The sequence below is a fragment of the Macaca thibetana genome, chromosome 19, assembly GCF_024542745.1.
Source record: "Macaca thibetana thibetana isolate TM-01 chromosome 19, ASM2454274v1, whole genome shotgun sequence".
Classification (NCBI taxonomy): Eukaryota; Metazoa; Chordata; class Mammalia; order Primates; family Cercopithecidae; genus Macaca; species Macaca thibetana.
The window spans coordinates 50,399,471-50,423,160 of NC_065596.1; the positions used below are offsets into that span (position 1 = coordinate 50,399,471).

General features: G+C 39.7%; 1 protein-coding gene and 1 long non-coding RNA gene across 2 annotated transcripts in view; one reads left to right on the forward strand and one right to left on the reverse strand.

Moving 5' to 3' along the window:
• PDCD5 (programmed cell death 5) overlaps positions 1-23,690 on the reverse strand; it is a 1,006,786-nt gene that overhangs the window by 640,727 nt on the left and 342,369 nt on the right. The window lies entirely within an intron of this gene.
• On the forward strand, positions 1,001-3,692 carry LOC126943377 (uncharacterized). The gene is made up of 3 exons (XR_007721745.1): positions 1,001-1,114; positions 1,997-2,057; positions 3,573-3,692. It is a non-coding gene; the product is annotated as an uncharacterized LOC126943377 (long non-coding RNA).

The following is a 23,690-nucleotide window of genomic DNA, read 5'->3' on the forward strand; positions in this document are numbered from 1 at the left end:
TTCACTTTCTCTATCTGTTGCCCAAGCTGGAGTGCAGTGGCATGGTCATAGCTCCCTGCAGCCTCCACCTCCTGGGCTCAAGTGATCCTTCTGCCTCAGCTTCCCCAGTAGTTGGGACTACAGGCATGTGCCACTGTGCCTGGCTAATTTTTAAATTTTTTGTAGAGAGAGGGTTTTGCCATGTTGCCCAGGCTGGTCTTTAACTCCTAGGTTCAAGCTATCCCCCGCCCCTGTCCCCCAGCCTGGTCCCCTACTAGGCCTCCCAACGCACTGGGATTACAGGCATGAGCTACCATGCCTGGCCTCTTTACCTATTCTTGAGTGTACGTCCAACTCAAGTGGCTTCCCAGTTCATCCACCATGTATTGTTGGCTTATCCAACCTACGCATGCATTTTGAGGGCCTACTGTGTGTACAAAGACGTGGGAAGCCAGGCACTCTCTTCCACTTGTTTTTTTTTTTTTTACATTGAAGCCCAGCTAAGAACACAGATTTGTTCATGAAATATCTTTTCCTCTGGCTTTATTCATTCTGAGTAAGTAATGAATTCGGCTGAAGCTTCAGTCTTGTTAGGAAAAATTGTCCCAGGAACCAAGGGCATGAGGCCCAATCTCTAGGTTAAGTTCATTAGGCATAATATTAGAAAAAAAATTAGTTTTTTGTCTGACACCTTTTCCAGTGGTAGAAGCTGGATTGAAAAGTTTTCAACTTGGCTGTGTAATCCGGCATCAGGAAAACTGCTGCCCTCCTCAACCCATGTGCATTTTAGTCTCCCCTATCCTGGATTCTGCTCAACAGATCAGCCCTAATCCTACGCAGGCACGGTGCAGTCAAAGATGGTTGTGTCGCAGGGTTGAAGGCAAGAAAGACAGATGTGTGCCTGCCCCCAGTTGCGAGAGCGCAGAGGCAATGATGATGGAACAGAAGGCAAGAGGCTGTCATCATTCACATCACAAGGACCAGAGACACCCTTCCTGGGAAGAGAGCTGACAAACCTTCCGTGGTAAGGGGTGAGCATCCTTGGGAAGCCACAGAGAGCAAGGCGCAGGTTTTCATTGATCACCACCATCAAGATGCTCCCAGAATCGTGCTGTCTAGGAAACCATTTAAACTGGTGAGAAGAGGATACAGCATTTGACAATGGTTGTTTTGTTTCAAGACACATGCATTAAAAATACATCTGAAATTCGGGACACAAGGAATGTAAATAATGTTATTAAATTTCTTGTCGAAGAGGGTCTCCAGGGAGAGCGGCTCCGCTCTTTACGAAAAACTCACAGAACTCAACTTGCCTGAGCAAAGTGTCTTCGTTTCTTTTCTCTTCTCCCTCTCTCTTTCTGCTTTTTCCATTTCCCACTTTCCTACTTCTCCCGAGGAGACAAACAAATCTCTAAAGGACTATTAAGTTGCAAATATATCGGAGCCAAAAATAGAAGATGGAGCCTTATAAACATTTTGCATATTTTGGTGTAATTTGTTGAAAATAGTACAAAATATGCTCACAGTTGGCATCTAGAATGCAAATATTAGGAATCCAGTCCCCTGATACATTATGGTTTTTCAGCAGTATAGTGTGGGCTCGTCCAATTGCTATTGTGTGACTTTGTAGTTTGTTGGAGTGTGAATAATATCTGTGACTTGTTTGTACAGTATATTAGGGAGATACATGTCGCCAAGTATTATTAGCTCCTCTGGAGACTCCAAGGGACAAAAAAGCCTGGAGTGGAACTCAGGGAGAAACAGATACATATATTTTTAACGTCACTGATGCCAGTTGCTTTTCTGAGCAGTTTCCTTAAAATAAAAACCAGGTCATGGATCAAAGTGTGCAGGGGGCTTTCATGTTCCAGAACGCGGAGGTTAAGTGGGGGAGAGTTTCAATGAGGGGAACTGCAGTGCGTGTTGGAACTGACGGAACACTCTCCCACCCGGGGCTTCAGTGAGCCTGACTGGTTTTACTGCTGACAGTAAAGTTGTCTTTCCTTTCCCCTGACAGGTGAGAAGCCATCCTCTCTTGAATGGGGGCTCCCACTGTACATCTGGCACCCACTTCACAGGTGAGCCTTTCCGCTCCTCAGTGATGTCTGGTAAGAAAAACAAGATGTCTTTCTTAGTTATAAATTTAACTCTTCTATGATTAGTCTGGGCAATTAGGACACCCCTGGGGTTCAGTCTAGGGCTGAGGCACAAGCTGGAAGTCTGATTAGCTCAGGTCTCTTGATGCTTGTTCCTGGTAGTAAATGCCTGGCACATATAGTATTGATTTTCATTTAGATATCTTAATGTTTCCAGACAATCCCGGCAGATGTGGGCTGAACTCAGATCGGCGGGAGCGCCGGTCTGCAATCTGCAAACATTTTTCTTGCCACTTTGTTTCATTTTTCCTAAACTTAACTGATTTGGAATCTGGAGATATAAATGAAAAATGCCGAGTCGGCCTATCAATCACGGCATGCACAAACATCGCCACTGCCCTTCCTAACATCCTATTACCACTGGGTAGTTGGCTAGTCAAACAGGAATAAAAATTACACTGCAAACATCATAAGTTAGGCTTGATTTGTTGAGCAAGTAGCCTGACAATTCGGTAAGAGTTATATACCTCAGCTTCGCTGAAAATCAGGCTTGTTATGGCTCTGGTACGTCTATAAAGATTGTTCATTTCATATAAAACAGCTACCTGCACTGAACGCCCTGAAAGGAAGAATGATGCTGGTTATAAATATAGAGGAAAATCTATTTGTCTGCCTCTTCATGCTGTTAGCAAGTCACACGGAGGGCGTTTCTCGGCAGCAGGGGGAGTTCTGTGCGGCCACCTTCCCCTCTGCCGGGCTGGCCTGGATTGAAGCGTATCATCGCTCTTTGTCATATGAGATAAAGCAGTGAAGTGTGACCGGTGCCACCGCCTTGCTCTCTGCCCACCAGGGGGACGCTAATGATATTGCAAAACTAGACGGCATTGCATTTAAACCAAATGCGAGGGGAAGGCTGTCTGTTGGCCGGCTGGGCCGGATAACAGTTAACGTCAGAAAAGATAAATAGAAATTATTAGAATGGTTTGGAAGGGATTTTTTATAGGGCAGGGTGGTATTCGTTTAAAGATACATTATTGGACTGTTATATCTGATTTCAAGCTGCTGGGTAATTAAAATGATTAACATCCCTTACTCATAGAGTTCAATTCATTAAAGTTTTAAGCACCCTTTGTGCTCAGAATGAGAGGATGGGGCATCCATGTTGACTCACGCCAGGAGTCACTCAATTCAGCCCTATGTTTATTTTCCCTGGTCTTTCAAGCCATGATGTCCATTTTTAAGCTGCGGGAACACACTGGGTGGAAAACGTCAGCCTTAAACATTCACCCCGGTAGGATCTCTCATTCAGAGAGGAGGAATGGAAAGCAAATAGAGAAACCCAGAAAATTCTGCTAACCCAGTTGCTGGGACCCAGAAAATTCTGCTAAGGATGTCACCCAGGTTCTACCCAGGGTGTCCTCCCAGTTGCTGGTAACTGGCAAACCTTTACAATTTTGGACTTAGCAGGGATGATCAGAATGTATGTCTCGCCCTCAGGTATGCAGTGTCCACAGAGGATCTAGGAAGAGCACCTACATCTTGCAAAACTGCCGGAGCATGTTGTGGGGATACAATTCTCATTATTATTTCAGTTAAAAGGCACTGAAAATATATTGTTCCTGTGCTATCTTTCTTCGTTTTGCATTTTGACATATCCAGCACCATGTTGGTGAATAAATGGGATATTTTAAAGAGCACACTCATTTGACGGTAGAATAAAAATGGTGTACTCTTTAGGGTACATGCTGTTTTACCAACTCACTCCCCAATGTTCAGGGACAGAGAAAGACATAAACTTGTTTTCTCGTCTCCTGCATAAAGTCTAGTCACCAATAGCAGTGATCCACAAGGCTACTTGGGAGGCAAACTTATTTTTAAAGGCAAATATATGACTTGGAATTTCTTGGCCGGGCGTGGTGGCTCAAGCCTGTAATCCCGGCACTTTGGGAGGCCGAGACGGGCGGATCACGAGGTCAGGAGATCGAGACCATCCTGGCTAACATGGTGAAACCCCATCTCTACTAAATAATACAAAAAACTAGCCAGGCGCGGTGGCGGGCGCCTGTAGTCCCAGCTACTGGGGAGGCTGAGGCAGGAGAATGGCATAAACCCGGGAGGCGGAGCTTGCAGTGAGCTGAGATCCGGCCACTGCACTCCAGCCTGGGCAACAGAGTGAGACTCTGTCTCAAACAAAAAAAAAAAAAAAAAAAGAAAAAAAATGACTTGGAATTTCTCACCTTTTGGCAGATTCTGGGGGAAGTCGACACCAGCACTGCCTAGGTGTGTGCTGTGTGACACTGAGCAAGACAGTTAGCCTCTCTGAACCTCAGTGTCCTTCTCTGCAGGCTGGAGATTGATGTATCTTCACTATCAGGATATGAGAGTGTTATAAGTTAGTGCTTGGTACAATGCTTGGCCCAGCATGGGTGCTTCATGCATAATAGCTACTATTGTTAGTATCCGTTACGATGTGAATAACAGTGTTACTATTTGCACATATTTGAGCATTGTAGGCACTGAGAACCAATGGGAGGTGTGCAAAATGGAGCCAGGCTTTCCTAGCCAAGGGCCCCAGGAATGTGGCCCATATGGTAAGCTGGCATTTTCTCAGCTGGTGAAGAGTTATCCAGTCATCTCTTTACTCAGATCATTCGCTGGCATAGAAACTTCTGGAAAAACTAGTTGCAGCCAATACTTCATTTAATTGATGTCAAAAAGCAAGAGACAGAGAAAGTATGCTCATAAATATTGTTGCAAGAGTGGGTTTTGGATCAGTGTTTAGGGAAACTGACCGAGTGATGAATGCCAGGGAATATGGGTAGGTCTTCCCACATGTGCGGGTCCTAGGCACAGTCTCCGGGACTCTGCAATTGCTCTGCTTTTCCTGGAGTAGGGGGGGACCTGAGGCTACTGCTGGCCCACACACAACAACTCTCCCTGCCCTTTTTCCTGTATCATTGCCCTGAATAAAGAGGTCTCTACCAGCTAGGTGGAAATACACGCACCGCTGATGTATCCATCTTTTTTTCAGGTGGGATGGCGGGACATGCTGACTGGTCTGGGCCAGTCAAGGTAAACGCTTGTTTTCCTGGCATAATAACACCCCTCTCCATCTGCAAAGTGGCCTGGTTGGCACAATAAATTATATACACCCCAAGTGGCAGGCATTTTAGGCATTGCCCCAGGTGACTTGGAAACCCCACTTAAAGCTACAGATTGGGGTCCGGGAGCAGTGGCTCAAGCCTGTAATCCCAGCACTTTGGGAGGCCAAGGTGGGCGGATCACTTGAGGTTGGGAGTTCGAGACCAGCCTGACAACATGGAGAAACCCCATCTCTACTAAAAATACAAAATTAGCCGGGCGTGGTGGTGCATGCCTGTGATCCCAGCTACTCAGGAGGCTGAGGCAAGAGAATCGCTTGAACCCCGGAGGCGGAGGTTGCAGTGAGCCGAGATCGCGCCACTGCACTCCAGCCTGGGCAACAGGAGTGAAACTTCATCTCAAAAAAAAAAAAAAATTAAATTACAAACTGGGAGAAGCAAGATCAAAGAGTCTGTTTCAGGGTTATCTGTGTGCACCCAAGGCCGTGATCAGCACATGTTCAAAGGATAGTAACAGTGACGTGTTTGCTCCTAGGTATGAATTCTATGCTCATCCTAAGAAAAAAAAGGAATGTTATAAAAAATGTCGCTTAAAGTGTATACAACAAGTGTTTACTTCTGGGGAAAAAAGCTCATTTTAACTCTTGAGACCTAGTTTATTGGTAAATTAAAAAAAATAAAATCAAGGCTCACATCTATTTTATGACTTGTTGCTTAAGATGTTCTGCTCTGAAATTCTTCAGAATGGCTTTGGTGAGTGTCAGATCAAAGTCTGCATTTATTACATCAGAAGAGCTGTTTCTGCTTGGACTTGGCAGTTGTCTAAAAGGATATCAGAAATTAAGAAGAAAAGAGCATAAGTAAACAATGATTCTCTTTCACCCTTTGTTTGGAGAGAGTTTTTTTTTCCTTTTTTTTTTTCCTTGGGAAAAAATGTAGCTGTCTCATATCCATGTCATTCTAATCAAAATCACAGACTCACATGTTGTGTTTCCAAAGTCAGGTTTCCAAGCTGGGATGCAGTTGGTTGGAGACTGTGTGGGTGGGTTGGCCACAGGAATGCTCCCTTTCCCCTGCTTGGATGCCCCACACCCCTGACCACGTATTTGCACTGCCACAAGCTCATGTGATGTGGTCCTATCATGAAACTGAGAAAAGCCAAGGACCTTATCCAGTCTTACAGGGGCCATGCACGAACACCAGAATGGAAGGTTTCTTTCCTCTCTCTCTTTTATTTAGTTATTTTTTTAGAGACAGTGTCTCACTTTGTCACCCAGGCTGAAGTGTCTGTACTCACTGCCTAACATGGTGGTGGGTGTGCTGCCTGGGCTCCGTGAGGTTGTGTTGAGTGACGGAGCGGTCATGATATGACCTTTCTCTGTGTGTGCTATTTTAGAGGTGGAAAAGGGTGGCCTGAGTCATCTTAACTTCCCTCTTGGTGTTCCCATTGATTGTGTGATTCTGGTGGGGCCATGGACAGATTCTTTGCAACATGTATGACTGACCCTTCAGGTAGGATGGCCATCCACATTGTCCGGTCTGGGTCAGTCAAGGTAAATGCTTGTTTTCGTGGTATAACCACACACCTCTCCATCTGCAAAATCATCCAGTTGACACAACAAATTATATGATCATCCCAGGTGGCAGGGCTGTCATGGCTCACTGCAGCTTCAACCTCCCTGGATCAAGTGATCCTCCTGCCTAAGCCTCCTGAGTAACTGGGACTATGAGGCACATGCCACTATGCTCAGCTAATTTTTGGAGTTTTTTGTAGAGACAAGGATCTTGCTATGTTGCCCAGGCTGGTCTTGAACTCCTGGGCTCAAGAGATCCTTCCACCTCAGCCTCCCAATGTCCTTTGATTAGAATGATGAGTTGCTGTGTCAGGCCCTCTTTCTTCTCATTAACACATTCACTCTGATGTGAACACAGTCACCTTTATTCCAGGGGCCCTGAGATGTGTGTCCGGGCAGTGTGCTAGCGTGTATTCAGCTCTTAAGCTGTGCTTTGCTGCTTATTAGCTGTGCTCCCTCAGGCCCGTCCCTTTCCTTCCTGTTCCCATTCTCTCACCTTCTGATGAGCAAAATTAGGCCTGGATTATGTGTAAGGTTTGTTACCAGAAGAGTGGGGAATGGTTTCCCATGACGCCATATGAGTTTGGAACCCTTGCCGTATATAGTAGCTGCTGAATGAGTGCTTAACAAATGAATGAACACATGGATTGATGAAGGAATACAAGAGCAACACAAGGCAGTGGCTGGTTGCTGGTGCTCCCTGTGCCTGGTACGGATGCTGGAGCCTGGGTTGGCTCGCCCATTCGGAATGCAACACAGCTGACGCCAGCTGCAGGGTTTCACATCCAAAGGGCCAGGCATACATGTTGCAAAGAATCTGTCCATGGCCCCAACAGAATCCCCCAAGCCCCCAATCCCACAGAATTCACAGTCCCACAGGAATGGAGTTAAGATGACTCAGGCCACCCTTTTCCACTGCTAGAATAACAAAAGAAATGAGGAAGGCATATCATGACTGCTTCCTCACTCAACACAACTTCACTGAACTCAGGCTGCACACCCACTGCCATGCTAGACACCGGGGTACTGAAATGCAGAGCCATATTGTCCACCCTCAAGAGCTGGAAGGAAAGTGAAGGTGCAAATGATTACCATGAGCAATGCAACAATGCAAGTGGCAGAGTCTGTAGCTGATACCTTCCTTTGCCCATGAGCACTCACTCCTTGCCTTTCTCTTCCCTGTTCTCAGCCCCAGGTGGCTGATGTGCGTGATTATATCAAGGGGTCCTGGGCCACGTGCCCTCTGGTTAGTTTATGACAAAGGGGAACCCTGGCAAGAGCCTGGAGGGACGAAGAGAGGGGCTGAGGTGAGAGTATTTCATCTGCTGAGTCTCTCTCCCTCTGAGGTGGCCTTGGGGTAGTTGCTCCGTGGACCAAAAGTCTCTGCCATTCTTAAAGCAATGCAGGATTCTCTCCTTCCAGGCCTGGGGACTTCTTCTCTCTTTCTGTTAGGTTTAGACAACAGACACTTATTACTTTGTAGTCTACCCCTTTGTGCATAAACTCTCCCTGGATTATCCTCGCTGGGATGCACCATCTGTTTGGTGCTGGGATCCTGACTGAGAGCAGGCCACCGGGGAGTAGAGGTTCCTATGGGACGTCTGAGGAAGGAGAGGACATGGAATGGGGTGAAGGAGTGCTTTAAGGGCCAGTTGGCATTTGAGCTGCCCATGGAAGGTTGATAAGCATTTTCAATGGGGGGAATGAGGGAAAGGGCATTTCACTTGGACAGTATGGTGCTGGGCTGTGAGGCAAGGCCACAATGAATACATTATATGGGTCAATTGCTTGCAAAACCAAAGAGGATAAATGGGAGTGATGGAGAATAGGAATGGAAGGTCATGCTGGCTTGCATTTTGGTAGAGGAGATAAAGAAATTTAGAGGTTTTCCATGGAAATATCCAAGGGAATGTATATAGGAGAAAATCTGTGTCCATAATGGAAATCAGGGAAGGTAACCAGCCACATCACAACAGTTTGACAACATTTCTGTGAAATGTAGAGCTCAAAGCAGCAGACCAAGGATGTGCCTGTCCCTCATTGGCAACATTCAAATGAACAATTTACCTGGAAAGGAATTCAGTAGGAGCCCACTACAAGTGACAGGGGGCAATGGGGCTGTGAGACAGGCAGGGTGGGACCAATCCAGGATCCCAGCAGTGTAGAGAGTGAGGAGGAACCTGGGTTTGAATCCCAGCCTGACTACTTATTAGCCTTGTAATTGAGCAAGTTATGTATCCCCTAGGTGTCTCAGTTTCATTGTTTGTAAAATGGGTCTAGTGAGAATCCTTGTCTAATAGGTTTGATCTGATGATTGATTGAGGTGATCCTTGTAGAGTGTGTAGACTAGAACCTGATTCAGGGAAGAACTCAATAGATACTGCTTGGAGTTGCTAATACCCATGCCCCTGAGTCATGTGCTAACACTGAGAATTCCACCCTTGTGTTCATTCCCAGATCCATGAGCTTGAATATGCTTTCTTATAACTCAGAGAAAAGAGATGAAAATGAATCAAAGAACAGGAAGTAGACAAGTTGAGGAGGTAAGTCCAGGAAATTCAAATCACATGCGCTAGAAATTCCAGAAGGAAATAGCATAGCAGACCAAAAAAAAAAAAAAAAATTATTTGAGCTCAATAAAAACTTCAGCTTTTAGATGAAAGCTCACTGAGTACCTGAGAACCAGTCATAATTAATGAACAGCTCCCCATGGAGATAGTGCTCCATGACATTTTTGAAGTTCAAGAGTAGACAATACAAGTCAGGAAGCAGGGGCAGAAATTAAGTTGCTATCTGAATTTGCTTCTGTGATGCTAAATGACAGGAGGCCAGGAGGAAATGTTTATAGAGATTTGCAGAAAGATGATTGTTTCTCAATAATGGTGCAGAAAGAGCTGAGCAGAAAAATCTAGAAGGTGAGCATTTGCCCCACTCTGTTCAACAATCATCATCATGAAAAAGGGCTTGTTCCAGACTGACATAAAATAAGGGAATAGCCACCCAGATTGCATCTATTTTGGGCAAACTAACTGTAAAAGACAATTGGGAAAATTCAAGTACAGCTTGGGCATTTAATGGTTGTGTTAGTCCATTCTCACACTGCTGATAAAGACACACCCGAGACCGGGTAATTTATAAAGGAAGACAGGTTTAATGGACTCACAGTTCCATGTGGCTGGGGAAGCCTCATAATCACGGCAGAAGGCGAAAGGCACATTTTACATGGCAGCAGGCAAGAGAGAGAATGGGAACCAAGCGAAAAGGAAAATCCCTTATAATACCATCAGATTTCATGAGACTGATTCAGTACCATAAGAACAGTATGGGGGAAACTACCCCCATGATTCAATTATCCCCCACCAGGTCCCTCCCCTAACATGGGGGAATTATGGAAGCTACAATTCAAGATGAGATTTCTGTCAAGACACGGCCAGACCATGTCAATGATATTACAATTTAATGCCATGGAAAAGTAGACATTTATTTATTGAATAAAAGCACGTTGCAAAACAATGTACACAGTGTAATCTTACTTTGACAAAATACGCATCTACATGCGTAGCAATAGATCTGAGAGGATATCATCCGGGGTGTTAACAGTGGTAATCTCTTAAGTAGTGGAAATACGGTGGTTTTATTATCTTACTTTTACTTATCTATATTTTCTAATTTTCTACTGTGTACATATACTGCCTTTGTAATAATAAAAGGTTATTTTTAATTGAAAACACAATTTTACATCCTCTCAAACTATCATTCCTGAGACAACCTTGCAGATTTTGAAATATGAAAGTACTTAGGAAGTATACCACCCATGTGCCCTTCATTAAAAAAATACTCAAAGAAGTGCTCCAGCTGAATGAATGCATATAAATAATACAGAACTCAAGAAATGGGAAGATGTAGTGCAAATGAAATGGCACAAAGCACTGAAAAGGAAACAATATTTATTCAGAATAATTGTGTTAAATATGACTATGGAGTTTACGGCAAAGGAGAAAATAAGTTATTTAATGGAAATATTTAAATTCCATATATATCAACTAAGATTGGGAATACAGAGAGTGTGGTATTAAGACAGGACACAGAGTCATCATTTTACATAAGAGGTTCACAGAATTTATCATTTTACCTAAGGGTGAGTAGAGAGATATTGTACATTTTCAATGTTGATAAATACGAAAAAATATATTTTCTCGAAATTTTAGTCCAACCATGTGAGTATAATAATAAGATGATTAATTTCCATATTACTAATTATTTTGAAAAGAGCAAACAAAACTAGGTCCACAAACAGAAGTTTAAAAAAATACCCACAAGTGCTGGGCGCGGTGGCTCACGCCTGTAATCCCATCACTTTGGGAGTACGAGGCGGGCGGATCACGAGGTCACGAGATGGAGACCATTCTGGCTAACACAGTGAAACCCCGTCTCTACTAAAAATACAAAAAATTAGCCGGGCGTGGTGGCGGGCACCTGTAATCTCAGCTACTCAGGAGGCTGAGGTAGGAGAATGGTGTGAACCTGGGAGGCAGAGCTTGCAGTGAGCCGAGATGGCACCACTGCACTCCAGCCTCAGTGACAGTGAAAGACTCCATCTCAAAAAAAAAAAAAAAAAAAACCCCACAAGTAATAATCAAAAAACAAGTGTTAAATCAGGAGGCAGAAGAAAGACTAATCCTATCAAATATGACAAAAATCATGAATCAGTTATTCTTTCTATAAGAGCCTCTGGAAAGATGTTTCCCAGTTAAATGAGAGGTGAATCAAAATCTGCAAGCCAGGAATAGAGAGTATGAGCTATAAAAAGTCTAAAATAAGAACTGAAATCCAGCCGGATGTTTAAGTCTATATAATCGGAGTCAATGTGGCTACTATACAAAATCCAAAATAATGCACAATACATAAAATAACAATTCCTAAAAATGACAATAGTTTGGGCATAAATATTTCTAGTGAAGAAAGCTAAAAAGGGTGGAGAAGAACAATATTCATATTCTCATTTTACAAAGATGATCTAAACATAATACTCCTGTGTTCAGTTCATGTAGAACCAACAATTATAAAAATAAAGATAAGTTGGCCAGGCACAGTGGCTCATTTCTGTAATCTCAGCATTTTGGGAGGCTGAGGCAGGCAGATCACCTGAGGTCGGGAGTTAAAGACCAGTCTGGCCAACATGGTGAACACCTGTCTCTACCAAAAATACAAAAACTCGCCAGGCATGGTAGTGGTACCTGTAGTCCCATCTCCTTGGGAGGCTGAGGCAGGAGAATCGCTTGAACCTGGGAGGCAGAGGTTGCAGTGAGCTGAGATCACGCCACTGCACTCCAACCTGTCTCGCTCTGTCTCATAAATAAATACATGCATAAATAAATAAAAATAAATGTAAGTTGTCTTTTATTTATTCTTGTTTAACTTTATGAAAGTATAACACACATAGAGAAAAGGGCTGTACGATCAGCTCAATGAATTTGCACACAATGAACTCAGCTGTGTAATAAGCACTGTAGATCAATAGGAAGAACATGACTAAAACCTAGAGGGTACTTCTTGCTTCCTTCCCAAGAAGGAAGCTTCTGCCCCCGCCGAGGGTAATCGCTATCCAGACTCTTGCTAAACATAAATTGAGTCATAGAGTATGCATTTATTCTTCCGGATTCTATCTCTCAACATTATGTTTGTAAGATTTCTTTGGAGAAGGCAGTTGTCGATTTTCTGTTTTCTCTGCTGGAGGGCACCCCATTGTATGATGCATCATGATTTCCTTATCCATTGGACTGTTGATGGCATTTCAGGAGTTTCCAGTTTTTGATTAATATGAATGGCACTACCATGGATCTACTAATACATTTTTTTTTTTTTAATATCTGTGCATTTTGGTTGCGTATGCACTTAGGAGTAGAATGGCTGAAGCAAAGATACACAGATGGTCAGGTTCAGTAGATACTGCCAAACACTTTTCCAAAATATTGCAATTTTCACCATCAAGAAGGGTGCATGAGAGTTCCAGTTCGTCTATATACAGCAGCATTTTCTGTTCTTTCAATTTTAGCCACTCTGATGATTAGAGCATTGTATTTTAATTTTAATTTACACTTCCCTGATGACATTTTACATTTCCCTGACTAGTATTAAATGCCTTCTTGTGAGTTTATTGGTCAGTTAGAAGTCTTTTTGTGAAGTATCTGTTCATGTCTTTGGACCATTTATCTATTTTAAAAATCTTTTCTTCTAATTAACTAGTAAGAGTTCCAAATACATATTTCAATAAGAGACCTTTGCTGGAGATGTGTGTGTGTGTGTGTGTGTGTGTGTGTGTGTGTGTGTTTTCTTCTACCATGCTGTGGTTGGCCTTTTTATTCTTCATGTTTGTGGTATATGTGTGTCTTTATTAAGAATTTGTGTGTACTTCACGAGGTCAAGAGATAGAGACCTTCTGGCCAACATGGTGAAACCCTGTCTCTACTAAAAATACAAAAATTAGCAGAGCATGGTGGCGGGTGCCTGTGTTCCCAGCTACTCAGGAGGCTGAGGAAGGAGAATCGCTTGAACCTGGGAGGCGGCGTTTGCGGTGAGCCAAGATCACACCATTGCACTCCAGTCTGACAACAGAGCAAGACTCTGTCTCAAAAAAAAAGAAAAAAAAAAAAAAAAGAATTTGTGTGCACTCACATTTACAAGATGTTTTCCTCTTAAAGTTTTACTGTTTAACATTTCACGTTTAGAGCTGCAGTCCATCTGGAATTGATTTTTGTGTATGACGTAAGATAGGAGTCAAGATACATTTTTTTTCTCTTCTAGATATTCAATTAGCTTAGCACCATTTATTGAAAAGGCTACACTATGGAGTCGAGTTTTCATAAATCAGATGGCTGAATATTGGTGTGTTTTGTTTCTGAACTCTTTCTTCTGTTTCATTTGGGGTTTTTTGATCTATCTTTGCACTAATATCACACTGAACTATGTATTATAGCTTTATTAAAAGTCTTAATATGTGGTAATGTGAGTTTTTCAGATTATTTGTTCTGCCTTATAATTGCCTTGGCTATCTTAGGCCCTTTGAATTTTCATAAACGTTTAAGAATCATCTTGTAAATTTATATACTAACACACACACATACACACTCACACACCTCTGCTTAGATATTTGGGGGATCGTAGTACATTTGTAGAGTAATAGGGCACTTTGGGAAGCTTCATGTCTTTACAAATCAAATCTTCCATTTATTTAGATTTTCCTTTGGTTTCCCGCAATAAAAATTTGTAGTTTTTGGTGAAGATGTCTTGCACATTTTTATTAGATTTATTTCTAGATATTTGTTGTACTTTGATGTTAATGTAAGTGTTAATTTTTAATATTTTATTTTCTGTTTGTTTGTTGATGATATATAGAAATAAAATTGATTTTTGTGTATTTCCTGGTATTTTAGCACCTTTCCTAGGTTCTATGTTGAGTCTAATTGTATATAGATTCTTTTGGATTTTCTTTGTACACAATCATGTCATCTGTAAATAATGATAATTTTTTTCCCCAAAATTGACGTGTCTTTATTTATTTTTCTTGCTTTATTGCACTGGTTAGAACCTCCATTAAAATGTTTAGTAGAATTAATAAAATTGGGCATGCTTTTTGTCATTTATGATCTCAAGAAGTATATGTTTGCTATAGGTATGTTTTTAATCAATATTATTTATCAGGTTAAGGAAGCTGTCTTGTATTTCTAGTTTTTTAAGAAAATTTGTTTCTAAATAATGAATAAGTAATGTATTATTTTTTTCCTTTCCCCCTTTTAATCCAAAGCTAAGGATTTGAAGAATGAGCTAAAAATCAAGAAGTTTATATATCTAAATAGAGAAAATAAGGTGCAAAAATTATAACGGCTAGAACAGTGTTTGTTCTTTTCACCTTCGAACATGAGATGTAACACATAACATTTGTTCAATAAACGTTTGGTAAATGAATGAATGGTATTACATTTTTTTTCATGGATCAAAACCAAATAGAAATAGAGGCTTTTTACTGCTTAGGAGAAACAACAAAAGCAAATTTTCTGAGAAAAAGTAAGAATAATGGGATAGGCAAGGGCATGCTAAGAATATATAAACCAAAGAAAGCTGCATTGACAATATTAGGTACTGGGAAAATAAAACGTAAAATAAAAAATTTAACGGACTATAGCTATCTTTTTTCATTAAAAGATCCACTTTATTATAAAGTTAAAGTAACCATGAACTTTTTTGCCCTACATAACAACATCTAAATATATGAAGCAATTTTTAAAGTTGTTATTGGAAAACCAAAATTATAGTGAACGATTTAAACCAACCATTCAGTTTTTGGCAAAGCTAGAACCATATTAAGTAAGAATATAGAAAAATTGATTATGTGATTCATCTTTGTTATTATAAAATTTATCTTGATTTGCTTGACAAACACGTAGAACTTATAAGGAATATATAAATGTTTTTACTATCTTTAAAATGGTCATAGAACTTTTCACAACATTTTATCATAGTGACCTATACAGGGCTGTGGTGGTGGATTCTGATACGGTTTGGCTGTGTCCCCACTCAAATCTCATCTTGAACTGTAGCTCCCATAATGCCCACATGTTGTGGGAGAGACCCAGTGGGAGATAATTGAATTGTGGGGGCAGTCTCCCCCATACTGTTCTTGTGGTAGTGAATAAGATCTGATGATTTTATAAGGGGAAACCCCTTTCTCTTGGCTTTCATTCTCCCTTTCCTGCTGCTGTGTAAGATGTGACTTGCCTTCTGCCGTGATTATGAGGCCTCCCCAGCCATGTGGAACTGTGAGTCCATTAAACTTCTTTTTCTTTATAAATTACCCAGTCTTGGGTATGTCTTTATCCACAGTGTGAAAATGGATTAATGCAGATTCCATTAGCAGAAGCAATTTTGGTGGGCAAAAGATGAAGAGTGAAGAGGATTTTTACCTTAAAAGAGTGAAGGCACAGTTGTTTACACTCCGCTTTTCTTAGATCCAGTGGTGATGACCAGATGGAAGTACAAATAAAAGGAAAAAAAAATAAGACAAATACACAAAAAAAATCCTATAGAAAGTCGAATATAAGAGAGTAGGGAGCAGGTCTTTAACCAGGATGAAAAGGTATTCTGAATCAGAGTGGATAGTAGTATGTTTGTGCATGAATAATTCAAACATAGCATGGACCAGAATGTGCAGCAAGAGACGGGCGAGGAGGTGGAGGCTAGGTGGCCTGAGAGGTTCCTGGTTCAGAGACAACCAGAGAACAGGGGAGTAGAGTTGGACTAGAAGTGGGTGGATTAATTGGAGGTCATTGTACGACCTAAGGATGGTCCTTTCCTGTTTCTTCATGCTGACTTGAATTCAGGTTGCTGGAATTTATCTCCTGGGGAGAGGTGAAGGGGACCCTTACACCAAAACACAGGCAAGCAAACAAACAAACACAACATATTGCCTGGAAAAGGGCTATATCTTTCTGTTTGAATGATAATGCATAGGACTGACTGAACTCCTCATTTTGGTAGGTATCAGGTGTCTCCTCCCCCCACCCTTCCCTGACTTACCCCTTCTTCCAACCCTCTCCTCACCTAATCCAAAACCTGTTATTCAATTTTTTTCTGCTGTTCTCTGTCTCCCAAAGAACTCCTAGCAGAATCTTCACTTGGAGAACTTGCCTTGCAGGAAGCTCACCCACCTACCTCACCCTTCTTTTCTATGAGTAGACAACCAAGGATCATCAGAGATGTGTGAGTGTGTGTGTGTGTGTGTGTGTGTGTGTCTGTGTGTCTGTGTAGCAGGTAAAAGAAAGGCCAATATAAAATCAAGATAAAACAAATGTTCTGAAAGCACATTCACTGTCTTTCAAGAAATGATTACATTCAAGAACAAGAACAGTAGCCTAGGGAGAAGGATCACTCAGAAAACAGAAAACGTCTTAGAGATTAAAATCATGATTGCCAAAATAAGAGAAGCAATAAAAGGTCTGGAAAGAGGAGAAATTATAAGATAAGAGATAAGAGAAATAAAAGATCAATCCCAAGAGGTCTAATCCCTATTATTGGATGTACTAGCAGCAGAGAACAGAAGATGCTGAGACAGAAAAAATGGTCAGGAAACAATAGAAGAAACCGCCCCCAAAGGATAGTAGTCTTTATATTGGAGAAGTTCTCTGAGTTCTCAGAACAGTAATGAAAAAGACTTTATAGCTAGATTTATCACAGAGCAATCCCAAGGCGCTGGGAGTAGGATGTGGAGAACAGGCCTGGGAACACTGCAGCTCTCAGTAAGGGTTTGTTAATATCATTACCATAAAAATTAAAGCAAGAGGAAAAAGTCACCCCATGAGAATCAGACTGTGATTTGAGTTTTCAAAAGTAACACTTGGATGCTAGAAGACAATGCTTTCAACATTTGGAGAAGAAATAGTGGAACCTAAAATCCCATGCATAGTTTAACCATCCCCAAAAGTGGAGGTTGGTCCAAGGGCAAAGACTCATGAAGACAGAAAGCTGGTCTGCTAAGCACCATCTTTCTTAATCAATCACTTTTATGGAAGTAAGATTTACATAGAATCAAAGTTTCCATATTTAATCTTGGAATTTGGTGAGTTTTGATGCATGCTTGATTATGACACAGAACAGTTCCGTCACTTCAAAAAGCTTTCTTCCACGGATTTTTGTTCTTGAGAATTTCGTATAAATGGAATCATGGCAAATTCTTTCCCTTGGTGTAACACTTTTGAGATTCATCCGTATTGGTTAGTGGATGAGTAATTCATTCGTTTTTCTTGCTGTGTAGTATTCTATTGTAAGACCATAGGAGAATGTGTTTTTCTATCACCAGAAGAGGCGTGTTTGGGTTGCTTCCAGTTTTGAGATATTATGCCCTGATCATCTGTATACTAGCCTTTGTGTGAATGCTTCATTGCGTTTAAGTAAATATCTAGACTTGAAATGGCTGCACCACATAGTAAGTATATGTTTAATTTTATAAGAAACTATCATGCTCTTTTCCAAAGTGGCTTTTCCACTTTGTATTCTCGTCAGTAAAGGATGAGGATTCCAGTTGTTTCACATTTTTGGCAGCATTTGGCATTTAATTTTTTTTTATTTCAGTAGTTTCAGGGGTACAAGTGGTTTTTGGTTACATGCATGAATTGTATAGTGGTGAAGTCTGGGCTTTTAGTGTGCCCATCACCCAAATAGTGGACATTGCACTAAATAGGTAATTTTTTGTCTCTCATCCCCTTTCACCCTCCTCTCTTCTAAGTCTCCAATGTCCCTTATACCATTTTGTATGCCTTTGGGTATCCATAGTTTAGCACCCACTTATAAGTGAGAACATGCAATATTCGTTTTTTTGTTGTTGTTGTTGTTCCTGAGTTACTTCAGTTAGGATAATGGCCTCCCATTTCATCCAAGTTGCTGCTAACTACATTATTTCATTCTCTTTTATGTCTGAGTAGTATTCCATGATGTGTGTGTACCACGTTTTCTTTATCCACTCATCGGTTGATGGGCACTTAGGTGGATTGTATGTCTTTGCAGTTGTGAATTGTGCAGCAACAAAAATGCCTACAGGTGTTTTTTTGATACAGTGACTTCTTTTCCTTGGGAGTACATGCCCAGTAGTGGGATGGCTGGATCAAATGGTAGATCTACTTTTAGCTCTTTGAGAAACCTTCATACTGTTTTTCGTAAAGGTTGTACTAACTTACATTCCCACCAACAGTATGTAAACGTTCCCTTTTCGCAGCCTCCACACCAACATTTATAGGTTTCTGACTTTATAATAATGGCCATTCTGGCTGGGCACTTGGCATTTTTTTACACCATTCTAATAGGTGTATGATGGTATCTCACTTTGATTTTAATTTGCGTTTCCCTAATGTCTAATGATGTTGAACATTTTTTCTCATGCTGATTTGTCATCTGTACACACTCTTTTGTGAAATGATAATTAAAATATTTTGCTACTTTTTATTTTTTATTGCACTATATGAGTTCTTTATATATCCTGGTTACAAGTCTTTTATGAGATACTGTTTTGTGAAAATTTTCCCCCAGGGCTGGTTTGCCTTTTCATTTTCATAATGGTGTCTTATGAAGTACAAATTTTAAATTATAATAAAATACAGATGATCATTTTTTTCTGGGTCTTTCTTTTGGTGTATCTAAGAAATCTTTGCTTAATCTAAGGTCACAATAACTTTCTTTTATATTTTATTCCAGAATATACACAATCAGTTCCTACATTTAGGTCTACAATTTATTTTGAGTTAATGCTTGTGTCTGGTGTGATGTCAAGTTCCTTTATTTATTTATTGCACATGGCTGTTCAATTTTTCCAGCACATTCGTTAAAAAGACTGTCCTTTCCTCACTGGATTTTCTTAGTACTTTTGTCAAAAATCAATTGACCATGTTTGAGTGGGTGTATTTTTGACCTCTTTATCTCATTCTGTTAAGCAATAAGTCTGTCCTTTAACTAATACACACTGTCTTCACTACTGCAGCTTTATAGTAAGTTTGAAATCAGGTAATATGAGTTATTTAACTTTGTTCTTTTACAAATTTCTTTAACTAACCTAGATCATTACATTTCCATATAAATAAATACACATGTACACACTCGGATATATATAATTTTTATTATTATTATTATTTTGAGATGAGTTTCATATTAGTTGCCCAGGCTGGAGTGCAGTGGTGTGATCTCTGCTCATTACAACCTCTGCCTCCTGGGTTCAAGTGAGTCTCCTGCCTCAGCCTCCCAAGTAGCTGGGATTACAGGCATGCACCACCACGCCCAGCTGATTTTTGTATTTTTAGTAGAGATGGGTTTCTCCATGTTGGTCAGGATGGTCTTGAACTCCTGACCTCATGATCCCCCCGCTCAGTCACCCAAAGTGCTGGGATTATAGGCGTGAACCACTGTGCCTGGCTATATATATATATAGTCATACCTGATTTTATTGTGCTTTGCTTTATTGTGCTTTGGAGATATCGTGCTTTTTACAAATTGAAGGTTTGTGGCAACCCTGTGTCACACCATTTTTCCAATAGCATATGCTTACTTCAGGCTTTGGTGTCACATTTTGGTAAGTTTTGCAATATTCCAAACTTTTTCATTATTATTATATCTTTGATATTATTATTGTAATTGTTCTGGGTCACCATGAACTGCACCCATATATGACAGTGAGCTTAATCAATAAATGTTGTGTGTTCTGACCACTCCATTGGCTAGCCATTTCCCCTTCTCTCTCTCTTTCCTTGGGCTTAGACATTTCCTGAGACACAGCAATATTGAAATTAGGACAAGTAATAACCCTACAATGGCCCCTAAGTATTCAAGGGGAAGGAAGAGTTGCGCATCTCTCATTTTAAATAAAAAGCTAGAAATGATTAAGCTCAGTGAGGAAGACAGTCAAAAGCAGAGATAGATAGGCTGAAAGCTTGGCCTCTTACACTAGAAAGCCAAGTTGTGAATGCAAAGAAAAAGTTTTTGAAGGAAATTAAAAGTGCTACTCCAGTGAACACGTGAATGATAAGAAAGCTAAACAGACTTATTGCTAATATGGAGAAAGTTTTAGTGGTCAGGTTAGAAGCTCAAACCAGCCACAACATTCCCTTAAACCAAAGCCTAATCTAGAGCAAGCCCTTACCTCTCTTTAATACTATGAAGGCTGAGAGAGACGAAGAAGTTGCAGAAAAGTTGGAAGCTAGCGGAGATTGGTTCATGAGGCTTAGGGAGAGAAACCATCTCTATAACACAAAAGTACAAGGTGAAGCAGCATGTGCTGATGAAGAAGTTGCAGCAAGTTCCCCAGAAGATTTAGCTAAGATTATGGATGAAGATGGCAACATTAAACAACAGATTTTAAATGCAGATGAAACAGATTTCTATTGGGAAAAGATGCCATCTAAGACTTTCATTGCTGGAGAAGAGAAGTCAATGCCTGGCTTCAAAGCTTCAAGGACAGACTAACCCTCTCATTAGGGGCTAATTCAACTGGTGACACTAAGTTAAAACCAATGCTCACCAGCTATTTGGAAAATTCTAGAACCCTTAAGAATTATGCTAAATCTATTCTGCTTGTGCTCTAGAATTGGAACAACAAAATATTAATGACAGCTCATCCGTTTACAGCTTGGTTTACTGAATATTTTAAACCCATTGTTGAGACCTACTACTCAGAAAAAAAAGATTTTTTGTTTTCAAAATATTGCTCCTCATTGACAATGCACCAAGTTCACCTGAGAACTCTGATGGAGATGTGCAAAGAGATTAATGTTGTTTTCCTGTCTGTTTAACACAACATCAGTGCTGCAGCCCATGGATGAAGGTGTAATTTCAAATTTCAAGTCTTATTATTTAAGAAATACATTTTGTAAGGCAATAGCTGCCATCAACAGAATTCCTCTGATGGATCTGGGCAACATAAATTGAAAACCTTCTGGAAAGGATTCAGCTACCTAGATGCCATTAAGAACATTCGTAATTCATGGGAGGAAGTAAAAAAAAATGAACAATAACAGGAGTTTGGAAAAAGTCAACTTTGAGGGGTTTAAGATTTCAGTGGGGAAAGTAACTGCAGACGTGGTAGAGCTAGCAAGAGAACTAGAATTAGAAGTAGAGCCTGAAGATGGGACTGATTGCTTGCAATCTCATGATCAGAGTTGAATGGATGAAGAATTGCTTCCTTACGGTTGAGCTGAGAAAGTGGTTTCTTGAGATGGAATTCATTTGTGGTGAAAATGCCGTGAATGTTGTTGAAATGACAACAAAGGATTTAGAATAGTACATAAACTTAGTTGATAAACTGGTGGCAGGGTCTGAGAGGATTTACTCTAATTTTGAAAGAAGTTCTATTGTGGGTAAATGCTATAAAACAGTATCACATGCTACAGATAAATCTTTTGAGTAAGAAAAAGTCAATTGACATGGCAAATGTAACTGCTGTCTTATATTAAGAAATCGCCACAACCACCTCAACATTCAGCATCCACCACCCTGATCAGTCAGCAGCCATCAACATAGAAGCAAGATCCACCACTGGCAAAAGGATTCAGTGAATATTAGTTCTAGCTTGTTTTGGTAAAGTCTTTAATATTTAAACACAGATAATCATATTTTCTGCAAATAAAGACAATTATGTTTCTTCTTTTTCAATAAGTATGACTATTTTTCTTTTCTTTTCTTGCAGTGTCTTACTGTCTAGACCAGTGTTTATCATAAATGTGGTGATATTTGATGCCCTTGCCTTTTAATTTATCCTAGTAGAAAAATGTTCAGTGTTTTGCCATTAAGTGTTTCACAGTTCAGAGGTTGAGAAATCTCCCTTCTGTCCTTGTTTGCTGAGAGATTTTTACTGTTGATGTTGTTGTTTTGTTTATTTGTTTTTTACCAAGAATAGATGTTAGAATTTGTTGTTTTGTGCATCTATTGAGATCATGATTTTTCTTATTTAATTTGTTAACACTGTGAAATACATGGATTTTTGACAATTAAGCAATCTTGAATTTCTAGGATAAATCCCACTTTATATATATAATATAATATTATAAATATATATTTATATATTTTAATATATATTTATATCCAACTTTATATATGTATATATTACATATTATATATGTGTATTAATATACATATATAATATATTACATATAATATGTAATATATATGTAATATGTATATATGTAATATATAATATGTAATATATATTATGTAATATATAATATATATGTAATATATATTATGTAATATATAATATATATGTAATATATATTATGTAATATATATTATGTAATATATATATGTAATATATATTATGTAATATATAATATGTTATATATGTAATATATAATATATAATATAAATATATACATATATACAAAATAATACAAAATATATATGTATTCCCATGCATAGAAATATATATACACAAATATATATGTGTGTGTGTTTGTATATATGTATATATTACTAGATTGTATTTGTTAAAGCATTATCACCTTTTTGAGGAAATTGGCCTGAAGCTTTCTTGTGATATTGTAATGTTTAAGCCAGCCCCTCCTTAAAAAGGGGTATAGATATGTTCTCTAGGACTCTGAGGAACTAAATCAAGAAGAGAAAGACATATATCTACCTAGGAAACAGAGAGGCACTGGTCTGAGTTCCCGGGATGACAGCCATGCAGCAGTTGAAGTAGGCAAGTGATTTATTGTAGGGGATAGGGGAGAGGGATTTGGAAGGAAAATGTCAGAATATGATAAAATAAAAAGTATCTGAAGAGTTTTTAAAAAATAAACATGAGAAAAGCAAAAAGTACTACAAAAAAGTGCAATTGTAAGCTCCAGGAGAAAAACGAAACAGAAATAAAACAACAAAAACAAAAAAACTGCAAGAATGTCATATATTTAATAGGAAGCCAACAAAATTGCTCTGTTGTTTTAAACACTTGATGCAAAAAATTAGATTCCACTTCATTTTTGTTCTAGCAATATTCTTCTCTGAATCTCCAGGGTCTATGGCATTGAGTTTCCAAGAAAAAGGTAGGATTCTGGCACATTTTTTGGCCTGCACTGAGTAGTTTCATTGTGATAATACTGATTCATGGTTTTCATGTTTTAGAGTCACCCTAAGAAGGACGTGTGGAAGACTTGACTGATTGGAGGATCAAAATGTGTCAGGGGAAGATGTACAAGGAGGGGTAAGGACATGACTTCACACAGTGGGGGATTAGAAGCCACCATCAAACATGGATGAAACAGGAATAAAAGTTGTAGTACATTACTTAAGCTTTAAAAGGAAGCCAATGGAAAAACCAACATAACATGTCATAATTGTAAGACATGGGGAAGGGAATAAAAAAGCAGAGGGTATATATGTTAGTTCCATTTTGAGATGTTTATCCAGTATTATTC